We start from the raw sequence: 12467 nt of genomic DNA, 5'->3' as shown, positions 1-12467 counted from the left end.
CTCTAGGATAGTAAAACTACAGTTACTATGATAGTAAACTAGTCATATTAAAAAGATACCTCAAAATGTGCCAATATAAAAATTTATTGAAAGTTCAAAGAATTTTTCCCATTTATGAAAGGTTTCATACATAGGATCAAAATTGATCTATAAAAGAAAGTTTTAAAAAAAAAGAATAAACACATGCAAGATGTCTATTGAACATAAATTCTATTATTAATCTCGTGTTAGTAGGACAAAGTCGTTCATGACATAGAAAGGCAAAGATTTTTTTTTTTATTTAATTTGTACTTTACAATTTGTCCAGCTGGACATTCGGTAAATTTTTCTAGCTTTATTGTTAATTAACAGGTAGATGGCTACCACCAGAGATACCATCTTCGAGTTTATCTATTTTATTTCTTTAATAAGGTCAGTGGGGTGTTTTCTCCTTAGCCTTCTTAAGGAGCAAGATATCATAGAATAATTTTGAAATCGGGTCCCAAATGTCTATTTTGGGAATAGTTAAATCACATGCAAAGTTTATATCGACCTTATAAGTATAATAAAGCAGCCATAAAGCAGATAAGTTGTCGTATAAACATCGTAAACGGACCAAATAATTACGTATACAATTGCTTCATGTGTATATTGCTTTATGATAGAAGCTTTCGTTATAATAAATTGAGAATTCCAAATGATAACCGCGGGGTGCAATTCATCCAAATAAATCGTATATTTTAGAATTACTTACATTAGAAAACCCGTACGTGCTGTGGACTAGTCGCCAAAATTCGTCGACCAAATTCGACAATTAGAAAGTTTTTTTTTTTGTTTTTATTATTTAATTTGTACTTCACAATTTGTTCAGCTGGACATTCGGTAAATGACTAGAAAGTTGTCAGTAAAATAGATATCGTCGAACAGAATGGATATGGAGAAAACTGTTATAATCACAAAGTAGCTTTAAAAAAATAAAGAAGAAAAGAAGAAAATATTTGTCGCATGTCCTATTAAAAGAACGCCGTACAAAAAGAACGTTCGCCATACCTTTTAACAACGTTAGAAAAAAAGAAAATAAATTCTTCAACTTGACAAGAATGTCGATTAAATCATTCGACGAACTATTAGGCGTAATAAAAGTATCGATAACAGACACAGATAAGAATATGAGATCTTTGCCAACTGGTCGACTATGTATAAAATTGTGTCTGGTCTGCAAAAGAGTTGCTTGTCGTGTGAATTTCCTTGATCGCCACGATCAAATGCGTACGGTCTGATATATTTTCTTGAACCCCATCGGTGGGAATTGATCGACAGTGCGTACAGGTTCTAAAGGCATTAAAATTTAACGGAGAGTTTGTGGGAGAACGAGAGAATATTTGACTATTATCAGATAAGACAGAAATTTCAACTTTTGCACGAGGTAAAACTAAAATAATATTATATGTTAAAATATAAATACTAGAAAATATATGATCTATAAACTCAGAGTAAGTACGAGACGCTTTTAGGCGTCGCATAAACATCGCAGAAACATAAAAAGAGAAGCATATTTATTGCCTGTGAAAAGTAAAACTGTTGTTATCATACAAATTCTACAAATGTCTTAATAGTCCAAGATTTCGAGTTGCTATTTTTATTTTGGAACAAAGACCTCGTCTCCTCCTAAGAATACACACCGTTTCCTACGTGACAGTAGAAAATAAAAAATTTGATATATATAACGTAGGTATTGTATTTATAATTATAAGAGACATTTTTGTAAAAAAGCAAGAATCGTTAAGAACGCTCCTGCCATCGTGAAATTTATTAAATGTATAAACGTCTACATCAAAGTCTACGTCTATTGTTTTTAATAATCTAATTTCTTACGATAATTCGTGTAAATTCTTTATCTTCATCCAAAGCTATTAGAAATGTCTTCTTCGACAATATTACTTATCATTCCGAGAATCGTACAAAAGATACGAAATCTAAACTTTGGAAGCTCAAACCACAAAATAAAATGAACAAATTCGCTTTCAAATTCAACGCGATAAATTGTAAAAAACTGTATACCATTCGTAACTACGCTACGAGCACGTACAATTTCACCTAGTTCATCAGACAAAAGACCGTCTAAATTAAAAGCACTAAATCCACTTTTCGCGCTTGTATCCACGTGCACGGGTTAAAACTGCTATTCGCGTGGCGACGAAAGAAAATAAAACTTTCAGAATGTCCGTGGATGTTGGTTAGTCCGGTTTCTGACCCTTTGGCGTTCCTCGACCTCTAAGAGCACGTTTAACGAACTATGATGAGTTAGAAAGAGTCTCCCTGTTGCATATCGTTTGATTCCGATACAACCGGATTCTAGGATATAAAGAAAAGGAGAAAATAAAAATATTTAAAAATGGAATACCCTAATCGAAGCAGCACGAAATTATAATTGGAGTTTTATCACGGGGAAGGGCAAAACGTAATTCCTGAAATAGGATGAGCATATCAAGGGTGGGATGTAACGATTTTCGATATTTCACGGCGATTAAGTGACTCGTAATCGGACGTAGCCCCTGTAACTTATTACTCTGGCGCAGCTGAGAGAAGCGAAGGCGAGGGCGAGGCTAACGAGAATGCGACTGACAACCCAAGAGTCGAAGATAATGAAGAGAGAGAAAGGAGGACAAGTGTTGGAAGCAATAATGTCGAAGGTAAAAATCAATATCTGATATTTTGGAAGATTACGATTTTGTAAATTGTACAACATGGTTGCATTTGCGGGTGTATTTTGAATAAATAAGTTGATCTTCTTTGGTGGTGGATAATGAATGGATGGTGGACAATGGGTGTGATGAGTCACTGTTCCTATTTCGCTCTATGAAATAGCTTTTTCTTTTTTTTCTTCTTTTTTTATTTGGTAGACTTTTTACAATCAATTCTCATACAGAATTTTAAGTAAATTATTTTGGCGTGGTACTGTAACTTGGATTATAAAAGTTTATAATATGTTTGATTTTAGTTGAGTATAATGCTTCAATCTAAGGGGTATTTCCCTTTTAGTCTGCGGATCTGATCCGTCGTGTCCTGTAATTGGGTTTTGGTGGTTGTTAACTCTTATATTATATCTGTTTCTGAACTTGGATATTTCTTCTTTAACTGTGGGTATCTTAAGGTCGCAATGTATTGTTTCGCTGGTAACATACCAAGGTGCGTCTATTAAGGATCTTAGAGTTTTTGATTGGAATCGTTGGAGAATTTCTAAATAGGAAATAGCTCGAGATAGGAATCGTTCGGCAAGTATCGAATTAATGATTTTGTAAAGTGTTTGGAAATTGAAAATAATTTGATGCGATGTCAGTATAAATTGAGAAGATTCTAAAATAAATTTATCACTTGATATTAATATGGAGAGTTTTCAATTTGGATGTTGTTTTAAACAACAACCTCTTCTGAAATATATTTTGTAAACTAGAACGTCGCGAATATTATTCAAAATGTAAATACTAAATGAAATTTAACGAAGATTATTTTCATAAAAAGGTGAAGAAAAATTGATGAGGAATGTGCATCTCAATGAAATTCATTTTTCTGTTTTCAATAGCCACTTGTTGCTTTATTACCGATAAACACACAATAGTTTCTTTCGAGCATGAAGAAAAATTAATAATAATCATTTGATAAACGAAAATTCTAAATAACGAATATTGAAATTTAAACTGTAAATTTCGATTCATATTTTTCATCCTCAAATATTTTATATACGTTTGAACAAATTAGCAAACAAATCTTTGGATATCGTTGATTATTACCAAATATCAACTATTTTCCTACATCATCGCAGTATGATGAATGTACTGTCGAAAAAGATTGCAAAACATGGAACAAAAATTACAAACATTAAAGTATACTTTTATTTTACTGAAAATGGACAAAGGTTGTATTTGCTACACAAGCCTTTATTTTCCGTGAAAAATAAAAGAATGAAATGACCCAAGGGAACGTCTTTTTAAAAATGTCCGCAGAAAAACATTTTGTTTGTTCGCTTAGAAAAATCTGGTGATATTTTACAGTTTCCCTAAAACGAATTTTACGTTTGATACGAGAAAGAGAAACAGGAAGAACTCTTTAGTTTTGTCCGCCACCGATTCTTAACGTAATAAAAAGCAGAAGCGTCAGATTAATAAAATTGTCGTAACTATGTTACAGAAGGAGACTCGAGAGAAAGCATCGCGGATAAAGGAACCAACCGAGAAGAGGAGAAGCTTAAAAGTAGCGCCACTGGAAAGGAACAAAAAGTTCTGTTCGGCGAGCGTCCAACGTCAGGTCATTGTTATAATTTCGATCGAATTTTTTATTTTGACGAAAGATATTTCGTGATAAGCTTATACCAGATATACAGGGTGGGCTAGCTAATTGGTATCGTCCAAAATATCTGTCTTGTGTTTTGTTGTATGAAAAGATTTTTCAGGACAGAACGACACTATTTCAAGAAGTGCATGTATTAGTGAAAATACTTTTTTCTCAAGTTTACTTTTTTTTACGAAATTTCAACGTTATCAACGAAGATATTCAATACTATACGATGCGCTTTTTAAATTTTCTACTCAAAAATACTAGCATACTTCCGTTAAATTTTAGCTGTGAAATAACACAATGTAAATTGCTATAACTGAAACAGATAAAAAAGCAATGAAAACAAAGAATACAAAAGAGCATCGTTTAAAGTGGAAAAGGGAGGTTTAGAAACAAAAGAAAGATGGGGAAAAGAAGCTTCAATTATCGGTGATTAAAAGTACAAGAGTAATTACAGGTGGTTTTTACTCGAAAAGGGTATTATCGAAATTAGGGGGAAAATTAACGACTACAGGAAAAGATTTGTTTTACAAAGTTCTGTTCCTATTCGTTTCACGAAACAGATAGGAAACATAACTTGCCTAAACTATCGAGAAAGTAGTTTAAGTCCATTTCACCGTAGATAGCAGTCTCGAGGATGGAAGAAAGGATGAGAAAGAAGGTCACGATAGCGATGATAATGAGAACTGTATAAGAATCGAAAGATTATGGCTAAGGCGGCTTATTTATAATTTGTGCGTTCATTTCGTCGCATATATAGCCTGCATCCTGATTGTGACTCTGACTCTTGTGATTGGATATTTTCTAAACGCATCGATATAAGCGATTACGACAAGTAGCTATAGTAGTTGAACAGGTAATAATATTAATGTTATTAATGTTAAAAATTTTTACCTTTGTAAATGCATCGTTATTAAACTGCGAATTTTTCTGCAAATTCATATTTTCATGACTGCAATTAAAAAAGTGAGATTATCTTATTTCTTTGCATATATCATCATCGAGAATTAATGAATATTTTTCTGCATCTAATTGTAAGAAAGAAAATCCCGAATCTTAGAAACAGCGCAACTGAATGTTCGATTGTCATCATAGAGCGGGGAAGAATCTAAGCTATACCGCCGCGTTTGATTATGCTGAAAGGACGCGTCTGTCCGTGTTCCATGCACGGACGTTCTCATTCACGTATTCGGTTGGTCCGTGGTCTCTAAACGACCTTAAGAACAGGTTCTCTCGACCTGATCACTCCTATCGATTCGAATGCCGAATTGAAACTGGACAACGACTTGATGTATCGATTCCATTGCATGTCCCAGTTCCGTCGAACCTGGCACGTTCAGATAAGGACACTAGGAGTCAGCAAGGTAGCTTCTTCCCCTCTGTGACTTACTGACTTGATTTAGGCTTGATGTAAACGAGCAATACGATGCTATTGAGACTTTGCAAGATCTGCATTTTTGCTACTAGGTAGAACAAATATGTACTTTTAACTTTTAATGGGAAATAAATATTAACGACAGCGTTATGTACGATGACATTTAAGATGAAATTTTAAGACTTGGAAAATCTGTGTTACTAATGACAGAACTGTGGGTGGTTGTGCACTCACGATAACGCTATGTGTAAATAATACAATATATCGTTGTTAACGTTTCTTAATATTTCTTAATGTTTTTTAATGTTTTTTAATAATTCAAAGTTATTGTGCTAAATGTATGAAAAGTTAATGAAAAAAAAGTAAATGTAGTTGTTAGCAAAATAATGTTTCTTCTTATTATTATTAACGTATCGTTTATTCGTGTTTGTATCCTTTGCTCAGATTCAAATATTGTTACTAAAAATCGACCATAATGCTACTTATGAATAGTAATGTGAATAAAGTTATAAATCTCTGGTTTAGTATACATATTTAATATACGAATGATATGAATACGGCTTGTAAACGAATTGTAGAAAATATGATTTTATCCTTGGATTAAATCTTTAGAAAGACATATATATCCATTGTATTGGAAATTCCCATCTAGTGAAATCATACATGTTTATATCCATTGCATCAGTGAGTGCATAAAAATATAGAACTACCGAATTGCGGAGCGTCACTGATACGAAATCTTAACGACGTCGCCACATTGTTAACCGATCACGAGTAAACTCGTGTTTCTATGCGCAAACGTTTGTTCATTTCTCCATAAAATAACTGGTGGAACGTGTTAGTTTTTATACGAAATAGCCGGTCAACGTAGACCAATTTACTAAATGTCCAGCTGGACAAATTGTAAAATAAAAATTAACTAATAAAAAAAGAAAAAAAATGTGGACCTGGCACCGAGTCAACAATCGTGATCATAGCGCGTATTCGGATGGAATCAATGCACCTGGCTAAAGCAATCGAACGAACAGACTCTTCATAGTCTTCGTAGATTCTTCAATGCGACCTTGACACGCTTGTTACAGTCTACATCGTGTTCCCTTTCGAAGCATAACACTGTTATTGGCAGTGGTGAAACTTCATTTCGAAGCTGAGGCACATTCAGAACCTCCGTTTTATCGCAAAGTTATTCTTACTAAAGCAATGAAGAAAGGGTATACTGGCGTGAAATATAAAGGATGGGACGATATCACGGAACAAAAGTTCGATTATAGATAATTTCAAGGAAGAGATAACAGATTGCCATTTGTTTTCATAATTTTATGAAATTTCTTATATATTCGAATATATTACTACGATATATTATTACGACGTGCCTTAAATTTTCTTAATGCAGAATTTATTGGACGAATTGCTGGGAAGTACGGAATAAATCGAGTGGTATGGATTTTCATGTCTGCACTATTATTAAGGATGTTGTGTTTGCTTGAAAGCCGTGGAACGTGAGCGTATTAAAATTGTACATCGTTGAAGCATCTGAGATCCTTAGTTTCTTGTAACCAAGTAAATTCATTTGCTTATAATAGGAAAGAACGTTAAAATAATAATTTATCAAATACAAACAATTACATAATTATATCTCCAAAATTATAATAGACAACGATAAATGTTTTTATCAATTCATTTTAGATATTTGAAAATTTTCATATCTTGTAACACGGGTAGAGCGGGAACAGGTCAGTGTAGATTTTATAGCGGAATAATAAATCCTTATCCCGTAACTTTTTTTTAATTACGTGGGTTAAAGTTAAAATTAACTGTTCGCGAGCTGTTCGAGTTCGTAACAAAATTTCATATATCAGAGCTGCAATTGAGAGCGGAATTAAAAATATCGTCTTTAGAAAGCGTAATTTAAAAATTTAATCTGAGGGAAAGAGTCACTTATCGAGTACAGTGCTGGAAGAATTGATTGATATGGATAGTTCCTCTTCAATCAACGAAATTGATAAAAGGATTCAAGTTTAATGAATGGTAATTACTAGGCGTGTCAGTTAAATAGCATTCGTACGTCACAGACTTTTACTGAAGTTGGTTGCCAACGAAACATCTGAACACTTTTCTTCTATGACAAGTTTCAACATTTATATTCAGAAACATGGAACGTTTAAGTATAATTCATCTGTAAATAATTATCTAATAGATATTATTAAAACATGATATTTTAAAATAACGTAATATACAATAATAAAATAATTTATATCAATAACATTCTTATAAATATTATAATAATTATGAATTGCAATAAGCATTGCTTATTTACTTAATGCAATACGAATCTTTATAAGTTGGAGTTCCTATCATCTTTAAAGGACCTCGGTATTGGAAACTAAAGCATTCTTCAATATGAAGAAAGATGAAGTATACTTATGTATATACATATATATATAAACGATACAATACTAGATAGAATACTCGGAGAACACATGAAATTGCAACTTCTATGACGGATTTCGTAAATAAGGTCCAATATATCGATCGAAGGTAGAAATTGATAGTATTGCTTCGAAGATTCAGTAAGATGCACGAAATGAATAAAAGTGATTGTAAAATGACATGATGAATTTTTACAAAGTTTAAAGCTTTAAGCGAATAATTTAACAATTGATCTTTATTGTTTAAGACCTTCGCTGTTACTGATAGATATATTGCGTGGCTTCGATTATATCTAATTAATTGAAAATCTTTTCCACAAATGTTTCTTATTCTTTGAAAATATTTTGTTTAACAGAATCAAATTTTCTAAAATTATCGTCCAGTTCTTAAGAAGAGAATTTTCGAACCATGCTTTATATAATAAAATAATTATATATTCGCGTATTTTACTAAAGCAGCCGCCTTCTTTATACGCATACTAAATTCAGTGGAACAAACTATATACGACGCGACACGTTGGAAACGTAACGAAGTAATTTTATAAGGGTCTGAGTATTGTAACATCTAATCTCTCATGAAAATCAAAGGAAAAGGGGAGCTGCACCTGAAAATACATTAGTTTGTTAATTGCTCGGCTAGATATTAAAATTATCTGGTACAAACATCTTACCGAATAAATATTAATTTAATAGTAATTAATTAGTAAAATATTTTTTTACTTGCATCGTTGTAATAAAATAAATCACGTGCAGAGAAAATCATGGTTAATCTATAATATAATCAGCGTAGGTTGTGATAAGAAATCGATTGGTGTACCATTTTTTATATATTATATATTAATCAAGTCGATAGATAAATAATGATACGAAGAAATTTATCTTTTAAACTACCGATTCAAGTATCATGATAATGCTATTTTTTAGGATTTGAGCTAATCCTCATATACTCATAAATAAGCAAATCCACGTAATTCCTACTGAAACTTAACTTGATTTGCTATCCATTTAAGTCTTAAGGTAGATTTATAGATCTAATATTTTGAAAGGTTACTCTTCTTTCCTATTGGAGCTATTTCTCTATATTTCATACCAATCCAGTATTTCTCCTTAGGCCATTCGCGCACTACCAACAAAACTGTCGCTTTAGCTGTTATACATATATGGCGTTATGCTCTCGTTCACATCAGTCAAAAGTTCAATTTCTTTTTATTCTCATAACGCCATATACGTATAACAGCTAAAGCGACAGTTTTGTCGCTAGTGCGCGCATAACTTTAGGGGTATCATATATAACACCTAAACCTTTTAACCGATAGCACACTCGGCTCGATGAAACAAGTTAAAACAATAGAGAGACAGAAAAACAAAAAGAAACGATGAAAAGCTAATGCACTACAAAGCCCAATAGTAAACAACGATCGTTAACAGCGTTGCATCGATATTTCCTTTACAAACACGCAATTCGCTTGGCGGCTATAAATCTCGAGCTCGATCGAGTGACCAGGGTCAAAGAGGCGGAAACGGCAATCGAGATCGACGTGATCGCGAATCGCTTCTAAATATTTACCGAGCAAACTAACGCATTAGCGTTCGTGGAAATACACAAAGTCGACGTAGCTGGTCATTAGACGCAGCAGAGGGGCTTGTTCCGTGTACGAACCTTTTACAAGGCAGCCTTGACACGTTTCCGCGTATGATCGTCTAATTGTATACTTTAAGAGCACGCAAGTATACAAGGATGTGAAAGAGGGTCGATGATTTCGTGGCGAAACCTCGAAATTTAATGGGTAGCGAGGAGAACAAATAAGTCGCTGAGAAGTTGGCAAAACAAGCAACAACCGGGAACGCTCTCGCCGTTGTCGAAATTGTCCTCGATTTTTATGGAAATTCGATATTATACAACGACAACAGTATTATCGCAGAATTTCAGAAAAGTGAAAGATGCAGAAATACGTATCACATATAGAGATAACGTAAAATATCGGAAATATAATGATCATTATAGGGCGGATTTTATATGTACGAGTGAAAACATTGAGGATGATGCAAGAATGCACAAAATACATGTTCAGATGAATATTGTTAAATATAACACAATTTTACGGTATAACATAAAATTAATGAAATTACATATTTTATAGCGGATTAAAATTTTATTAGCATTTTTCGTACAATTTATTTTTAGCCAACATTTTTTGTACAGATATTGAAATTTCTAAAAAGTTATTCGAACCTCCGTGACATCAATTTATGACTTCAGCAAATCATCTGCCAATCTTGAAGAAAACCTCACTATTCACTCAGAAGTATCCAAAATTTCGAACGAAATTTCTCATGACTTTTTCATCGATATAAATTGACCGATATTACGAATTCAAGGAACAGATTCTAGACGACAATAAACACAGTCCATCTCTAAGTCCAGATAAATCCCTCGAACGTGTTTTAGGCGAAGTCCTGGACGTGGATCCAGCGAAGTTAGATTATATATATATATCGCTCACCCTCAGCCAACGGGTAAATTGAGCATAAGACCCTTATGAGTTCTCTACGGGCTATCACCTATGCTCCGGAACAACCCTTAACCCTCCTGTCATTGGTGTCTGATAAATCGATGAGAATAGAGAAGAAGAAAAAAAGTGAAAAAGAAAGAGAGGGTAGCCTGATTTACGATTACAATTCCATCGTGATCTGATTAAGGATACGTGTAAATGCGTTACACGATAGCTACAGTAATAGAGGTGATCAAGAACACGTATTGATCCGTGCGAGAGATGCTGATTGATATTTGGTCGGGTTGTTAATGAATCATTCGTGTGAATTGGTAAACCGTGAACTGCACGAAATGTGTAAGTACAGCCTAACTCAAAAGCCTTCGGACACTTATTATTAGATTGAAAATGTTGATATCAAGTTTTATCTCTTTATCAAACCTTACATTTTATTTTCTCAGTATAACATTTTTATAGTCGTATGAGATTGTATGCATCAGTGTTGGTCGCCGTTACCGGTCGTCTAACAAGTGCGATGCGACGACCGGATAAGATGACAGCTAATCCAAATTTACATATACAAATTATAAACAGAAGATAAGAATTAGGTTCGAGTTATTTTACCTGCGCGCCGCACCGCGCATACTACTGACGTATATTTTCCCACGGATGAACATTTGTAGACAAAATTATTCATTGTAGTGACAGCGACAGTTTTCTGCGAATATGTTGATCTCCACAGCATATTTCAAAATTATCGAACTCGGAGAGGAGATAGCTTCCCTGCAGTTACAGCGAAAGTACTATTAAACGTTACGAGATTTAACACACTCGGACTTAATTAATTAGTATTTATAATAAATATAAAAGAGTTATGACTTGAGATAATCTTTGGTCATCCTATGTATTATAATATTTTTAAAAAATTGAAATTTTTCAATTTTGAAAAATTGAATATAATATTTTGAAAAATTGAATTAAGAGTTTATAGTATTTTTGATTTTAGTTGAAGTTAATGCTTAAATTTAAAGGGTAATGACTTTTTAGTCTGCGGATCTGATCCGTCGTGTCCAGTAATTGGGTTTTGGTGGTTGTTAACTCTTATATTATATCTGTTACTGAACTTGGATATTTCTTCTTTAACTGTAGGTATCTTAAGGTCGCGATGTATTGTTTCGTTGGTAACATACCAAGATGCATCTATTAAGGATCTTAGAGTTTTTGATTGGAATCGTTGGAGAATTTCTATGTCGGAATTACTCGCTGTTCCCCATAGTTGGATCCCATAGGTCCAAACAGGTTTTAATATGGCTTTATATAGCTTTATTTTAAGTTGAAGCGTCTGCCAATGAACCAGTAGAATTTTTTTAGTTTTAATTTCAGTTGTTTGAATTTATCTACGATGTGCCGTTTTCATGTCATTCTTCTGTCCAGAATCATGTCCAGATATCTGACTGTATCTTTGTTTGGAATTAAAATATCATTTATGGTCACCTATGGGCAGGATTGTTTTCGCAGCGTGAAGGTTATATGACTGGATTTATTTTCATTTATTTTGAAGCGCCATTTGTGGAACCACTTTAATATGAAAGTGATATCAATTTCGGTACCGCCAACACTTTGTACAAAAAGAATTAAAATCAGTGAAAGGTTGCCAGCTTCGTACTTGTAGCACAAACATCTGGACATAACTGTCTTTGGAGCCATGGTAGGGTGGATAACCGCCCGTCTTCGTGCATATACAATATGAACCTGGAGACATTGCCTTCAAGGAGTCAGTTAAATTCACGCAAACAGTCAGAACGGATAATACAAATCGCTTTCATTGGACAATTATTATATCATTTTTACGTTATG

General features: G+C 33.4%; 1 long non-coding RNA gene across 1 annotated transcript; it reads left to right on the top strand.

The window, feature by feature from the left end:
• Positions 1 to 1160: 1160 nt before the first annotated feature.
• On the top strand, positions 1161 to 5170 carry LOC132905073 (uncharacterized). The gene is made up of 4 exons (XR_009657731.1): positions 1161 to 1405; positions 2559 to 2672; positions 4168 to 4284; positions 4937 to 5170. It is a non-coding gene; the product is annotated as an uncharacterized LOC132905073 (long non-coding RNA).
• The last annotated feature ends 7297 nt before the right edge of the window (positions 5171 to 12467 follow it).

Source organism: Bombus pascuorum, chromosome 3 (genome assembly GCF_905332965.1).
Source record: "Bombus pascuorum chromosome 3, iyBomPasc1.1, whole genome shotgun sequence".
Lineage (NCBI taxonomy): Eukaryota > Metazoa > Arthropoda > Insecta > Hymenoptera > Apidae > Bombus > Bombus pascuorum.
The sequence above is the reverse complement of the archived record's forward strand: the minus strand, read 5'-3'. Positions and strand labels throughout refer to the sequence as shown.